This window comes from Argiope bruennichi, chromosome 11 (genome assembly GCF_947563725.1).
Source record: "Argiope bruennichi chromosome 11, qqArgBrue1.1, whole genome shotgun sequence".
Classification (NCBI taxonomy): Eukaryota; Metazoa; Arthropoda; class Arachnida; order Araneae; family Araneidae; genus Argiope; species Argiope bruennichi.
In genome coordinates this window covers 64,233,152-64,250,799 of record NC_079161.1, presented here as the reverse complement: position 1 = coordinate 64,250,799, position 17,648 = coordinate 64,233,152, and the positions used below count along the sequence as shown (strand labels likewise).

The window sequence follows — 17,648 nt, the reverse complement described above, 5'->3', positions numbered from 1 at the left end:
GTTTGGAAAATCTTTGGTTTTTGTATTTAATTCCATGAATCCATATTGAAGTAATGTTGAAAGTTTTTTCATTTGTTTCCTAGATGAATATAATTAGTTCTTTCATATTATTTTGTTAATCAGCAAGATTCAATGTCATATTTCTTTTTAATCGAAATTGTAATGTTAGCCAGTAATAAATATTAAATTATGTTATAGTCCTATTTTGGAGCGACATAAAAGTTATTTGTGCGAGAAGAAAAACTACATAACTATTATCCTCGGCTTCATTTATTATTATTATTTTGTTATTTCTATTTTCATTAACCTACAAATTTATGTCTGCTAGGTTTAAGTATATATTTTTTAAAAGTTTTTTTTTTTCACTTAAAAATATCGCTGTAATATTTTCAAAGTGTTAGGATAAATATGGTGTTTTAACCGAATACTCTGTGGCTATTAAAATATTTTTTAATTGATAAAGCAAAACCTTTTAATTTATTCCTTTTGATACTGAAATTTTAATCCTTTTTTCCCTTTAATATAAAACTAATAATATATGCGCTTAAACTTTTCAATTTTATTTTATTATTTTAATAAAATAGACAGTAATCTTTTTAAAGTAAGTTTCTAAATTTTTTAAAATAAAAGCGCAAATGAAGATAAAATCTGTTAGTAAAACCATTTCATATGAAGTCATGACTTTGAGAAATATTTAATGACTGACACCTCAAGTTGTCATTGATGGAAAAATATGCATTGCATCGTTACGCTTTGGTAATAGTGCTGAATAGGGCCCTAATTTTCTTAAGAATGTTTTTTTTTATATATTTGAATTAAGTCTGTTTTAATTTGCTTCTATTTATCTGGATCAATCGATAATCAAAATTTTGGATTTCGTGAAGTTTGGAACAGAAGTGGAAATGATTTTGTAAATATATTTTATTTCAAAAACTTCAAAAAAAAAGTCGGACATGTAGTTTAAAACATTATGGCACAAAATTGTTTCTGGTTTGATTCATCGGCCTTTATTTTTTAAAATTTACTTTTAATTATATGGCAGCGATAATATGCACACACATAAATTATTTAATGTCATGGCAACGCTTGGGTATACAAATTCTGTAATTAAAATAACGATTTTTTTTTGTTTTTTTGCAAATATGTTTTAAAATATTTTTGATTTAGTGAAATTAGAGAAAAAAATAATACAGAAATAAAATTAGTATCACTGACTGTATCTAGTTATTAAGGGAAACCATTAAAATTTTAATTAATTAAAAATCGAATATTTAAAAAAATCCCTTTTTTTCCCTTTTCTCCCAATTTTCGGCCCCATTGGAAGGTTAAAAATCCCTTTCATTGTGAGCACCTACTACTCAAGAAATAACTACCTGCCAGATTTAGTAGTTTTAGGTTCAACTGTCTGCCCTACAGAGCATTTTGGACGATTTTTTCCCCCCATATATGACGCAATTTACATATAGTAATCCGTCTTATAAATATTATTACATTAGCCAGTTAAGTGCTTTCGACATGTATGCATCAACCTTACATCCCCCAAATCTTCATTTTGGCGCGGTTGACGTGTAATTTTTTTATCTGATAAAAATCATATTTTATTCAATTTATTATTACTGCAAAACTTACTTTGCAATTATTTGTATTGCGTTCGACATGTATATACGTCATCGTTTGACTTTAAAAAGGGTGGCCTTGACGAACTTTAAAAAATAATCTCTGAAATTAACTGGTTAAAAACCTATCATATATGATTAATTTTCTGTCTCGCTTCTTGGATTTTGCAAAATAATTTATTTATTCATTTCAGAAACTGTCTTTTTAATTAATAATTCCTATACTGGACTCCTAAATTCCCAGACGTTAACAGACCGTTAAAAAACCATTTTTTGCCAGGTGATGCCCCCTCAATCTCTGCGAACCGTGAGTTTTAAGAGGTCACCAATTTCACCTGGTAACCGCGTGGAAGGAGGCTGGTTCTTTGCCTTGGATTCAAATCGTTTCTGCCATTAGACGCTATCACGCGAATCTCTTTCATCCCTCCTATTGTTTCTCGCAATGACCCCTCCCCCCCTGTAACGGTTTCTTTTGCATACCTGCAATGATCACTTCCTGTAGGCTAAGCTCGACCGCTAATTGGTAGCGCCTTTTCGCGTTTAAGTAGTTAAGAAGTGACGGTTCTCGTCCAGCACTTTAAGAAGGAAGTACGCTTTTATTTTTTGTCTCTAAGTAATTGGGAAAAAGGGTAAAGAGGCGAAGTAATTATCCTTTTCTAGCAGTGGACTGTAATTTATGTTAAAGTAAAAACGGAGTGCTCTGAGAACTTTTTAAACCGAATGTCGATGATCCGCGTTCGGTTAAGACGGACAAAAGCATGGAAATATTGTATACGAGAAATTAAGTTATTATTGTTTATAGGCAATGGACAATAATGTATTTTTAAAGTAAAAGTGGGATACTATGAAATATCATTAAACTGAACGTCGATTACCCGGTAATTCGGTTAAGAGAGGCTAATTTTTTTAAAAATGAAAAAGTTTGAGAAAAAACGTTGAAAAGTTATGTTATTTTTATTACTATTTATATGGCAATAGACTCTATTTTCTTGATGGCTTAGACACAGAATACACGTAATTACTCATGTTCATGTAATATCTAAATATATATTGTCTTTGTTGGTCAGCGCCAGTCTGGTCCAAAGCGCGATTTCGTAAATAGTTATATTGCCTCAAAATGAACTTCGTTCGACAAAGATCATCTTTTGTTATTTGCTCAAATTGGCACAATAAAGACTTTTTTATTCATTTTCTTGCATGTTTTACAGTAAATTCATTAATAATATCATAATATTTTTAACTAATTTGTATACGTCAAATAAAATAGCCAAAATGGTTAAGTTATTTTTTTGTCTAAATGCTAGATCTAAGTATTTTTTTTAATTATTATTTTTAATCTATAAAGATATTTTTTTTTCTTTTGCAGATGCAAACGATATTTAATAAGGTCAATATAATTTTCAGAAGAACGGTAGAAAATTTAGATATAATTCAAATCAATTATTTTTGAATAAATATTATAATGTTGTAATCCTGGAAAACAAAATGCGGCGATAAATTTGATAATAATTTTTTTCCCTTCAAAACCAATCAGTTTTGTGGAGTCAAGTATTTTCGCATTTAGATTTAGTTTTAATTTCCTCATTGTCACGTTCTTTTATATTCTTGTAGGATAAAATGTAAATATCGAAATTAATTTGACTTCATTCATAAGACGTGTATCATGTGATCAGTGATTCCATTACTAAAATATACTAGATCGCATAATATTGATTGTATGCTTTAAAAAAAATTAAATTTTTATATTTACAGTAATCATAATCATTATCAAATCGGTTACAATTTTGAGAACTCAATGGGATAAATAAATGTACATGTATTTCAAACAAAAATTTATTCGATAAATTTAAAAGGAATGAGATTTCATCTTTATCCAATAATATAGTTATAATACAGCTATGGAAGCTACATGCTTTTAAAAATAGCAGAATTCTCCTTTGAATTAACATCGCTGTTACAAAACGAAATTGAGTCGTTTCAGCTTCATGTAATAAATAGATTCAAATATGCTCCGGTTATTTAATTTAGAATTTAATTTATTAGGAGGAACACTAAAGGATATGCCAATTATAGGATTATGTTAGATTAAATTTTACATTCGCGAAATCACGTTACTGTAACGTCACATTTATCTTCCTTGAACAGTGTGCAACTGAAGTGTTACCTTAAAGTCGCAAGCTAAGAATCGCATATAAACTGGATTTTGACTTTTAAAAGTTTTTCTTGACACTGGTAGGAGTTATTTATAGAAATTGAATATTTATTTTGCGAAAGTTTAGTATAATTTATATTCAGTAAAATCAAATAACTTCTCATTGTTTTTATTTTGAACGTTATTAGTTGGTAGATTTTTTTAAAATACAATATTTTTATAATTATTGACTAATGCTTCTTCACTGAAATTTGCCTATTATTGTGGTATTCTAATGTTGGTTTTAGTAGGTACGCGTTGAAAATTGCATTTAATCAGGATGAATTTTGTGGCCTCAGTGAGTGCACATTAAGAAGTTCCTCTTTTAATAACTGTTTAATTTAGTTTCAAATTTCGACAAATTTTTAATTTCTTCATGATATTAATGATTTATTTTAAATTAAAATTATTTTTAGTAACTTTCTGATATACACACACACTCATATAATTTATATTACCCTTTTTAAAACATGTCTACTATGTAATAAAAGTTTTTGAAAAATGAGCCATAATAATTAGTTAATACTTTCTTTATTTATAAATAAAAACATTTAAATATTATTATTATTGATCATAAAAAAAGAATGAACTTCAAATAAATATAGAATTAAAATTTATTATTTTACTAGAACTTCAAATGAAATGTAATAAAGTTAGCTAAGCAAATAATTAATATTCCAGTGTGTTAGAAATTAATAACTAATTATAATTTCATTTAATAATGATTTTTAATAATTCATTGTCAGCACACATTGCAATCCTAATAATAGAAATTAGTAATTAATTATAATTTCATATTATAATGATTTTTAATAATTCATTGTAAGCATATATTGTTATTTTATAATATATAAAAGTTGTAATTTTTAGAAATTTATTTATTTGGGAATTAGCCTAAGAATATTTTTAATAAATTAACCTATGTCTGCTTTTAACCCAGTGAACTTAGTCATTTACTAGTAAGAAACCTATTGCTGCATCTAGTACATACTGAGCTATCCTATAATAGCGATGGGCCGCGTATGTGTATGCATAGCTTATGAAGTTCTTGATTCAAATAATCTGCATTCATTTTAATCAAATTTAATTATTTTGCCTTTAAACATGTTAAAAAATTTAATTTTTATCGAGCATTTAATTGGAAGGCTATTTTCTGTTGTTCGAATCTTATGGCAATACGAAACACTCAATAAGCGAAACAATTTTTCCATAGGAATCCCTATAATATAAGACAGTGAGTTCCATTTCGGGGGAAAAAAAATCTCATTTATAATTATGTAATTTATTACTCATAATGCATACTCTTTCCGCAAGAAAATTGTCTAAACACAGTTATTTTTGGCTACACTACAAAATTTGGCGATAATGAGACATAGTTTTATCGTTAAATGAAATTGTAAAACGCTTAGCTACTGCCTGATTAGAGTGAGGCCTCTCAATGTAAAATTCCATGCTTTCAATCATTAGAAGGTTTTTGCTTTTCTGGGGTGTTATCTCCTACTTTCCAGACCAATTCTCATTTGTTATGACACAGAATGCAGTTCCAAAAACTCCTCGGTAGTTCTGTCTGTGTTCTTCTGCCAACTCATTTATGTCGTTTCCATCCATTTCTAGTCCCATAATCGTGGCGAGAAACACATCTTGTCGGTTCAGATTTCAGCAGCATCTGCTCAAATCCCTTGGAGTTGCGTTCGACAACGCTGTCCGGCTAAAGTGTTTTCCATGCAGAAATAAGGATTCATTTTAAACAAAATGATTCCCGTAATGCAGGCCTCTCTTTCATGTGACATCACGTCACTCGTCCTACAAAAGACTCTTTAAGAGTTCATTTTTTTTTTTTTTTCCTATGTTTTGTTGTGCTTATTATGCGATGTGCTCTTTAAGCTACGCATGACTGTGTCTTATTCAGAAAATCAAAATAAGCGGATATTATTATTTTTTGTTAAATTTTTTCCTTAATATGTAAATTTTTATATGATTAAGCAGTGATAAAAGAATGTCGAATAGAATGTAAATAGGCGGGACGATTTTTTTAAAATGTAACATTTTATCTTCTTAAACGAAAAAACTGATAAAGCATGTTTGTCGTAATGCATTTTACCGTTAAGCAAATTAAATTGGTTCAAAACTTTCCTGGATGAAAAGAAAATGCATTGAAAAACAAGAATTTAAACATTATAATTTATTCTATTTCAAAATGCTACATAAAACATTTATATTCAAACAAACCAACAGTTGCATACTGATATCTAAAAATTAACTTTTAAGGAAATGTATTCTGAAAAGCGGAAGTAATAAGCTATGAATTCACTTTTCATAAATTAGGATCTTTCATTATTCATTCGTAAATAATCAAATGAAGGGGGAAATAACTCATGCGTGAAGTTTAAAAATAATTTTTGAATATTTGTATACCTAAAATATTATCAAAGAAAATTATCTGCATAAATTCCTGGGCTTATGTTATTTATTTTCCCCAGTGGAGCATTTTATGTTGATTTTTATATAATTTTTATCTCATTTGAGGCGAATTAACTTTTCTTTTCTTTAAATGTTAATAATAATGTAATTAACTTTTGTAATCTCTAAAGTGAAAAATAAATGTTTTACATTTTTTGGCATGCAGATGAATAATTCTGATAATTAATTTCGAAATAAGGAAGTGTTAGTTGAAATGTGAAAATAACTTCACCATCTTTACGAGGAAAAAGAATTTTTTTTTTTTTTCCTTTTTTAAAGAATTAATTAATAATCAAAAAAGAATATTGCTATTTAATCAATTTTTTTTCTTTCAAAATTTATTATGAGCAGTTTCATTAAATTGTATTTTTATATCAAACATTTAAAATAAAGAAAAATGAATTGCCACTTTTTATTTTTCATAACAGAAAAAAAGTATTTAATTAAAAAAATTTCTGCAGACGATTTTAACCATCCTTAGTAAAATGCCGTGTATTTTATTTATTTAAATGTATGTATTTTTTCCTCTCTTAAAATAATTTTTAATTAAGTTTAAATATTAAAAAAAAGATTTATCAAGTGAAAACTATTTAAAATTTATATAAATATTTTGTTTGGCATTTTTAATGATTTTTTTTTTATTTCCACTTACTTAAGGCTCTTTTTCCTCTTCTTTTTTGGAAATATAAAAATATTCGTAAAAATCTTTATGGGAAACATGCAGAAATTAATTGCAGTTTTTATCAGCAGGAAATATTCTTTTTTGTGATATCATTTGCAACTTATCTTTTATATTTGCTCTATCTGTTTACGTACAAAATCCAACATTCTAGGATTTGTTTTCTTCAGATTTTATTTATCACTGTAAATAATTTTTTAAGTGGTTTCTTCAAAACAAAAATGTAAAAAAAATAAATAATGTGAAGACTTTTTCTTTCTTCTTTTTGAAACAGTGATTTTGAAAAAAGCGTCGCAATGCATAGCATCGCCCTAAAGTTCATTGACCTCCTGCCCGGAATATGGCGAAATCCAAAATCTCGCTAGATTGATTTACAATCTGCGCGAACTCGAGAAGGTAAAAATGTAGTTGTTTCATCATAATTTCATAGAATATCGATAAAAATGTTGTCATAAATCATAATCGGAAATCACACGGAAATTTCGTAGAAGATTAAGTCACTATCCTAACTATTCATTCTTCATTTTTATGATGACAGTACTTTTAAAAACGTCTAACGATGTTTTTTTTTTTTTTCATTGTAATGTTTTACTATAATTAATTTACTATTTACACGACCTCTGAATTTTGTAATTTCGATTTTCATTTGCACTACACTTTATTTTTAATTTAAACAAAAAATGTGAACTATTAAATCAAAAATTGACTTAAAATTATTCTCAAATTAAAAAAAAAAGTATTTAATGGCTTTCTTGAAAACTTGTTAAGTGTTTATTTATTCTAAAGGTTAGATTTAATTTCTATTATACTATTTCAGTTCATTTCCCGAAGATAACCTATTATGTAATGTAAGGGCTGGTGTGTTTAAAGCAATTTTTATTCCTGGTTATCACCCTTTTTATTTATAAAGAAATATTTTTTAGAAAATTTAAAATAATATAAATTAGTATTAAGCATTTAGGAAAATTGTTATTTCAAATTAATCTTCACAATTTGTTAAAAAAAATTATTACTATAAAAGTTTTTCTTTGACAAAATTTTGAAAAGCGTTTTTCTTATTTTAACTGATACTAAAATAGTCGTAGAAATCATTTCATGGCCATTCGCAAAAATTTTTGGCGAATTTTTTTAATTATTATTTAGTTTGATTAAAACTAAAGTCGTCGGTTAAAAAGTTATTTATTTTCAGTGCTTATAAAAAAGATTAGTTTATAAATTAAACTGAAAGGCTTAAAATATTTTAAATGGTATAATTTTAGAATTGAATATGGTGGCATATAATTTTTGTATGAAAATTTGTTTTAATTGTTTGTAATATTCTTATCATCGGGGAGAATTTTTATGTTCTCCAGGAATATTTATTTTTTAGAGCATTATTTGTTGTTTTGGAGTTATATTATCAAACAATATTTATTGTTGTAGAACTCATATATTTCATTGAAAAACTCTTGTTATTTAAAAGTTATATACTATAGTATTTAATTGTATATTATAATAGGGCTATAGTATTATATACTATAGCACTATAGTATTTAATACAAAGTAAACTATATGTGTTTATTTAAAACTAAACATATTTTTTGCCTCATGTTAGCTTAAAAAATAAAATAATTCTGATTTTTTAAAAAGAAAATTATTTGTTATTTTTTTACTTTGGAAGGTGTGTGTGTTTCTCTATAAAAATAGATTTTAAATACTTCTTAACCCTTAGCGTGTTTACTTCTACCAACGCCGTTCTAAGAAGTTAATAGAACTGACAAACAACATTCAACTTGTAGATTGCACAGACATTTCAAATAAAACAACATGTATATTATACAAGTTAAATTTATTAGTTGTAAAAGTGTACATAACTATGTAAAAATTCTTGTTATAAATTTTAGTTTAGACTTAATTACTAAGAACACATTTAGCAACGCAGACGAATTGAAATAAATTATTTTCTTACATAATGTGGCAACAGAATGTTAAGCAAGTCAGCGTCTGATGCCATTTTAACAAGTCAGAAAGAAAATATGTGGCATATCTCTAGGCTTTTACCATAAAAAAAAAAAAAAGAAAAATACCGGAAATAGTACGCATGGAGGAAATAATACAAGCGATTTTTTTTTTTTTTTGTTCTTGCTGATTTAACATGAAAAAGAAATTTTTTAAAGCTTTATCGTAAAAAGAACTCCCCACCCCCTCACTGTCTGTATCAGTCTCTCCACGCTGATAGATTTGTCTCCCGACTTTTTCATATGTTCTGCTTCTTTAATTTGCCTACGTCCTTGAGAAATAATACACCTGGTGGTGTCGGTGCACCACATTTGGCTCTTTAGTGCTTTCCGATTGCTTTCAAACCTGAAAAAAAAATATTTTTATCATGCGAAAAAGCACGATAATTTTTGGTTTCCTTTTCTATTTTATATTTGCTAACACAATAACGATGGAAAATTAATTTCGATTAATAATAAAATCGCTATTTGAATCATATACTGCCTCCAAAACTGCTGGAACTTCATTCGAAAAACTTTGGATTTAATAAAAATATGCTATTTTTTAAATTTAAATTAAATAAAAAAAATGTTTTTATTTAATTAAAATTTAAGAACTCCTATACCTTTAGACGCCAGTGGCATCAAAATAAAAACCATTTCTCATGTCATATTTATTTTTATTGCCTATCCTTGAAAAGAAATGTCACTAAACCTATTTAATAACATTACGTCCTCACCACTCTGCTAAAAAAAAAGAGAAGTCAAATGCCTCTAAATGCACAGTTGACATGATATCAAATATACTTCATTAGTGTCCAAAATAAGGTCAATAGGAATGTTCTAAATACATGAATTGCGGACGTTCGATGAACTGCGGCGTGTGACATTTGAGATAAAAGCAGATGGATGTATAAATAAAACAAAATAAAAAAAGATGCGGGATCATCTTCTGCTTTTAGCGGAACCTGGAAAAACTGAAAATAAATTATTGGGATCACGAAACGTTGTGATAAAATATTACTGTGCATTGCTTTTTTCGTTTGGCGGATATCAAAGGAAGTGACGTTGTATGACGTAGTGAATTCTGCGCGATGACACATCCTTTTATTTGCTGTCATACTCCATATTTACACACACGCAAGCTAAATTATATTTTGAAAGTTTTTATTATGTTTAGTCTATTAAAGCTGAAAAGCGTTTTTAGAGATTAAAGACTGTGAAATTTGTAAATGTAGATCTTAAAAATATTTCTAATTGCGAAAAAAAAAAAAAAAAAAAAAAAAAAAGAACTGAAAAAAATTATTAAAATTATTCCATTTAACTGGGAAATTATTCCATTTAAATTAACTGGGTTTCTCCAGAAAATTTGGGATTTAATCTTTTGATATCGAGTAGTTTCAGTCAAACTATTTTTAAAAATGTAATCAGTTATTGAAACTCACTGCATAAAATCTGTAATTACTCACAAACGATTTTTTGCAACAGTTTTATTTTATAAGATTTTGTGTATAAATTAAAGTCGGTACAGGTTTTTCAAATAAATAATTTTTTTTTGAAAAATTCAACTTTTGATTTGATTTGATTTTTATACGTATGTGTGTATGATTTCTTTTTCTAAATTTCTGTCATTAATTTTTAAAAAATCTTCCGTTTCAAATAATAAGCCTTCGTTTTTCTTTTTTAATTTAATATTTATATTTAATATAAGATATTTATATTATAAAAGACTGATGCCATAAATCAGATATAAATGATTGATAAAGCGAAAACTTTACATTAGTCATTGGTTATCAGACTCAATCTGCATTATAATTACAGCGCATGCCTGTCAAATTAATTTATGGCAGACGATAATACATTAAAATTCCAATTCGATTAACAATGAAACAGAAGGACGCTTCGTTACTAATGTTCGTTTTCATAACCTTGAAATTGTTCTTTGATTGTTTTGCGTTTTCGTCGGAACGGAGATTAGGGATATATTAGTTTCTCCAGTGAACGAAGAAATGAATTCTTTTAAGAATTATTCGAGTTCGGTGGGAATGTTATTTTAATTGTTATATTAATTATTGCAATTGTTCATGTATTTTATTGAATACATGAACTTCTCTAATGAAGACAGTTTCATAACATCATAGCACTATTAAAAAAAGTAAATATCCAAGGGTTCATTTGTCTCCGAAATATCGAGATTTTGTAACATTTTTTTTAATTCGTTTTGTAAATCACATAGACACTAAACAGAATCTTTCTTTTTTAGCTTTCAACAATCGAAGAAAATCACACGACTGAATATTTGATGAAATAATGAAAACGATTTGAATTTTGGAGCAATAATGCTATCTATTGTTGCAAATTAGGGAAAAAAATATTTTTCTAATGATGTAGTTCAGGGGGGGGGGAATGAACAGTCGTTCAATTGATATCTTACAAAACAATTTTTTAAAAAATGAAATAGTGTAGAATTTATTTTTGCATAATAATATTTTCGGAAGATATTGTGGTAAAACGGAAAAAATTTCGCTCAGTTGTTTAAAATTTTAATTAAAATTACAAAAAAAAAACTTGCTCTAAGGTCCACATTTCATCCAAAGTATATGTGCCAAATAAGAGACAGCCTGAATTAAAAAGCAAAGAAATTCTTAATTGTATACAATGACATTAACTTTTCACAAATTGTTAAAATTTATTTGAAAAATGGGCTACACATTTCCTCTTTTTCAAAAAAGTTTCTTTTCTCACATTCCGCAATCATTTCAGCATGTAAACAAAAACAGGAACGCGAACGTTTTCATTCATGCATCCAAATTCTTTCCTTATGCAAATGGAGACCGTAGAGTGGTTACAGTTAAATCATAATGATATTCGAAAGGATAAGCATGGTTAGAATGCGTGGGGAGAGAGGGGAGAGAATAGTGAAAAACTGCAGTTTCTTTTTTATGCTTCTAGTTTTTAGATTTCTCGTAACAGTGCTAGTGGTATAGTTACTATGGTTACGGCTTCTGTTTGCGACTGGGTTTAGCTGTCTTCCGGCTTCTCTTTCAGTCGCCTTTTCGCTGTCGTTTTATTTTTGTTTCGCTGTCTTCTTATCGTTTATTTTAGACTTCAAATTTTCGGTTTTGAATTTCCTATTTTTCGTCGATGCTATATGTTTATTAAATAAAAGTTTGGAGTTTCACACGGAGTGAATGTTTTTGGTTAATTTTTTTTTCTTACATATATTCGACCGATGCTTTAAAAAATATCTTTTGAAGTATTCGTTCTATCAATATTTGATGATAACTTTTCCACGTAATATTTTTGCGTATTGTAAAGAAAATGTACAAAAATACACAAAATATTTTTAAGAAGTTAAAAGAATAAAGTTTTTCAAATCACGTATATGATATGCAAAATTTTGTTATTTCTTTTATATTCCAATAAAAAAATGAATCATTTTAATGAAAAATTGTTTATTTACATTTACTTCTTATAGTACGTATTCTTCATTAATATTACGGAAAGTTATCGTTAAAAATAATTCTGAAATTTAAACTTGGATCTTTTTTATGAAATTTACCAATAAAAGTAATAATTTCCGAAATACAGTCATTTGTAAACGCTTAAAAAAAGTTTTAAAGATCTGCTAATAGGAAAATATATTATTATATCATATTAAATAGGAATTCTACACTCTTTAAAATTATGCAAATTATACTAGTATTTACTTATTCTAGAGAACTCTTCAAACACAAATATAAATAGTGTTTCGTTTAGCTGCGTTGGTGGTTGGATGAGACATCTGCATCTGAAGTAAATAACAACTTTGAAAGAAAAAGGTTTTAACTACCATGCTGCTGTGCTGTCTTTTTTTTTTTTTTTATTTCGTCGCGACATTTAAGTTAATCCCGTTAAGAAGCTACTGTTCGTCTCAACTTGCGCTGTTTTCGCTTTCTGTTTTGTTTCTTTGCCATGAAAGAGGCTGCAGATAGATTCAATATTCTCATTTCGTTTTTTTTTTTTTCGTTTTAATTACTTATATTAGTATCAAGCTGAACTAATTAAATCGGAAATGAAACCGTCAACAGTTTTCCTGAAATGATTAATTACTAATCTGTTGCGATTAGTGAATAGTTTTTATAATTTTATGATACAGACCGAATCTTAGTATGTCTGAAAAGTCGCCAGAAGATATTATTCCAGCATCAAATTTTAATGTAAGCGACGAGCTTTTTTGTGGTAATTCGCTTCAGTTCCGTGGTTTGCTAACCCATGAATCTAAGCATTTATTGTCATTAGCGTCTGAGAAAAGAGATCGCGATGCTGTTTTTAAAGCGATTACTGAATTGGAAGACATCGATTTTTTCCAGAAGTTTAACCCCGATACCAAATTCAAACTTGTACGAAAGATGATGCTTGTCGTCCGTGAAGCTGGCGAATTTCTGTTTAGGCAAGGCGATCCATCTGAAGCTATGTATCTGATTCTTTCTGGAGTTATATCTTTGCGATACAATGTTTGCGAAAGTTCTGACTCATGTAATAGAACAAGGTGGCCAGAGAAAATACTCAGACGCGGTGACATCTTTGGAGAAATCGATCTTTTACAGAACAGACCATTTTCAGTCGATGCCTATGCTGTCGGATATGCAGAATTGCTGAAGGTTGAAAAAGAAGATTTTGGTGTTATTTGCAGTTATCTTGAAGATGATGTTGCACGTCTCAGAGCCTATCTTCGAGGCTGTGAACCTTTGGTAAGATTCGATTGGTCGCATGAGGAATGGGAAGTACTGGAGATTTTTTCTCGTCTTCAAAATTACCTAGAAGAGGTGGAGATCTATAATGGAGACCATGGATCCAAACCTCGGTGGTCCTATTTTCTTGTTTCTGGGGAATGTAAACTCTGCCGAGACATTATCTATTCCTCGTCGGAAACTAATTTTAGATCTAATTTGTCCACAAATTTGAAATACTCTGAAGATTCCGGTTCGAAGTGTTTGAGAAAAAATGTCGAATTCGAAACGGGCAAACAAGGATTTTATTTTGGAGTTGGTGAAAAGTTCGGTAAAAATAAGGTTTTATCAACACCGTCTATGAAATGCCTATTGATACTTCGATTAGTACTGGTTTTCAAAAATAAAGAACTGCTTTCGCGAATGGCTCAAGATCTACAAAATAGTTTACCGTCAGATGAAATTATCTCAAGGTATTTCACAGATTATAAAAAGGCATCACAAGAGGTTGAAATACTAATAAAAAATATTTTGAAAGATAAGCCATGGAGATTGCTTAATAGGGAACAATCGAAAAATAAGCCTCCTTTTATCAAATATGCATAATCTTGAATAAATATGCTTTAGAAAATATAACGTTTCAAACCAAGATTCAAAGATTTTTTTTAATATCATAATAAGGTATATTTTTGAATATTTTAATAGTCTGTTATAGAAAGCTCCCCAGTAAGTCGCCAAAGTTAATCGCCAATGAAGATTTCCGTACAACCTGACTTTTTATCACCAACTTCCAATAAAGTAAAATTATTATTTGATATCAATTTCCAAGATTTGTCTCACGTGCTTATTGGAAACTAGAAAAAAAAGTGAAAGTTTTACCCACACGGAAGAAAGATATATGTCGCTATGTTTTTGTGCTGATAACTTTTTCTTAGTTGCCATAGTGATAATTGAAAACATTTGTATGTATTCTTTAAAATCCCGTTTTTGCGAAGATTTTGCTGCTTTAGATACTGTTTCAATCTGTATCGATATTTCCCTCGTCTCCAAGGTTTTCGCAACATTTTTGGAACTTCATTAATTTTTATATGGGAAGCAATGAATAAACCGATACATGAGATTCTTTTTGAGAAAAAAAATATATGAATTGTCACACGATATAAATTTATAGATATTCAAATTCTAAACTACATGAAACATACATAATTTACTATTTCTTAAAACTTTATACTCATGTCACTTTTGTTTTGATGAATAAATTAAACTTTATTCTACCTTAATTTTTTTAACCGATATAAATTTTAAACAATTCTCTTCAATTCTGTAAATATCAACTGTATCAATTTCTTCAACCTGTAAATATTGCCATTTTTTTTTATTTTTAAAATAAAAGATCATGGTTTTAATGTAGTTGAAATTAACGCTAACAATTACTTTTGCGATCAAAAGTTTTGAATTCTGAATAAATTTAGCTTTCTATACAAGAATTTCCATCTGTTTTAAATTTTTTATAAAATTTTCGGAATAATATATAAAATAAGTTTTTTTTTTTTTTTTGCATGTCTTTTTACGCAAATCTAGTTTTTGTCCGATTTTGATGACATTTTGTTTATTAACTCTGTAAGGCAATAGGAAGATCATTCAATTTTCCGAAATCCAAAAATTAATTAAAATATAAATCAATTTTAAAAATTGGGCACATTTTTGTTTTCTCAGCAATATTTCCTGAAAAAATTATCTCACAAGAATAATTTTTTCATTATACCAAAATTGAAAAAAAATTATCTTATTAATAATATGTCGATGCAATTTTTTTTAATCCAATTTTGATAATTTTTTTATTTTTAATACAAAGTAAGCAACAATGTTTTTATAATGATAAAATTCAAATTAAATTTATTGCTTCATCAAACCATTCGATTCTTTGCTTTTGCCAGTGTTAAAATTCAGATTTTTAAAAAAGTTTTCTTTGGACTTAATTTCGAAGTAGGATTTTTACTATTACTTTTGGTAGAATATAATTTTTTAAAAATATTTTTGCTCACTGAATAATTTGTAGTGGAGTAATTCTATTCACTTTATGTATAACAAGTTGGAGTTTTAAATATTAATAGTTTGACACCAAGGAAACCAATATTCTTAATGAGGAAACTGGTAGTCAAAACTATTATTTATACTAATAAAAATAGTTATTATCAGTCAGATAAGCAAATTTTTAAAAATTCTGATTTCATTCCAAAGGGAGAAAATTTTGACGTATCAATTTTATGACCTTTTCATGTTGCCAACAAATGACAACATCTAAGCGAAAATTCAATGGAATATTTCATTTTCGGCAACAAATTTAAATATATTGTATGTCACCCTCAACAATATGCGTCCTTTAAAGACAAATCAGAACATTAAGAAAGAAAAACGAGATTTTCTTCACTCTGGCATCCTTCCAGTAGCTCCTGTTCAACTCAGCATGTGAGGAAGAAGAAATCGAATTCGTTTTTTCTTTTTTCTCCCGCCACTTTTCAGAATAAAGCAATCGCGAAAATGTCTTCTATTGTGGGACGGTAGACATTGTCACCCGTTGATATAGATGCTGCCAAATACAATCGGCATACTGAAGAATCTGTCCATTTTGGCGAAGACCTTCGCACGTGTTCCTATAATTTCCTCCGCCGAGAGGCTTTTTTTGTTATTAGGCATAAGCAAGTCAGTAGTTAACGCTTTTGGAATAGCAGTGGAAGGATGAAGTTCGGAGGTTAGCCAGATTTGGCGCCACACTGCGCCAACTCAGTGACATTTTTCTTTCTTTTTTTTAAGTTGGACTGGTTAGGTTGTTTTGCTGCTCGGAATGGATGAGTCAATTGGAAAGGTGTATTTTCCATCGTGCTCGGCTTTATCCTTCTGGATTTGTTCCTGAAGGTAGCGTTACTTTTTTTTTTTTTTTTTTTTGAGTACGCATTCTTTTTTTGTATTTTATTTTCCGGCGGTGGCAGAAGGCGATATCGTCTGGTGTGACGTTAAGTCTTAAAGAAAGGGTTCGAAAGTATAGCGTTTTTTTTTTTACTAGTAGATTTTTTTTTTTGTTTGTGGATTGTCTGCGCTGCACATTAAGATGATATAGCGAAGGACACAGAATTGAGACGTAATTATTTATTTACGAATCTTATTGTATGTGGGGAATTAAAAAAAAAAAATTCTGTCAAGTTTATGTTAGTTAATTGGATCGGAGTATTTTTTTTCCCTGAAACGTGTTTGTTTATTTTTGTAATCTAAATGATTCCAATGATTTTTTTTTTTCACTTTGCAATCGTTGGTTAATAAGTGAAAAGTGACACTTATAAAACTACGAAAATATTTGAACGTTTAGGCGCATTAATCTCTTATACTTAGTATAGAGAAAATATAATAATCGTCAACAAAATTCGAACGCGAGATTTTGACGAATCTTCAAGTTTTAGACCTCTATGAGTTCGAGAAACACATTTATGGAAAATATCCATATTTAGTATCTATAGAGTAAAATCCTGTCAAATTTTGAACCAAATCCGACAAAGAGTGGACTGTCTGTCGGTCTACACTTTCTAAAATATGTAAACGCGATAACTAAAACAAATAATAACACAAATATATCAAATTTGGTATGGGATTTTGTAACTACAATTATGGTTCTGTGTCAAATTTTTGTTTCTATCGGTTTAGAAAAACGTCTCTAAAACGCAAATTCTCACTAACGCAATTGTGTTAATATGTATTCTGTTAAAGCATGCCAGGAATTTATCGCCAAAAACGTCGCCAAGAATGGCACGATAGGTTCAGTAAAAATTAATTCATGACAAAAGTTAACATATCGTAACTACTGTACGCCAATTCCATGTAAGGCGTTCTCTGGCATGAAAAATTTAGTAGAAAGTATGGAAAAAAAGTGTTGGGGGGGACCACTCCGCTGGTTTTGACATTGGCAAAAGGACGCGATTGAATAAATATTACCAAAAACATGAGAGTGATTGATTGGATGAA

At 28.5% G+C, this 17,648-nt stretch overlaps 1 protein-coding gene across 1 annotated transcript in view; it reads left to right on the top strand.

The window, feature by feature from the left end:
- LOC129956861 (probable nuclear hormone receptor HR3) overlaps positions 1-17,648 on the top strand; it is an 88,386-nt gene that overhangs the window by 11,726 nt on the left and 59,012 nt on the right. The window lies entirely within an intron of this gene.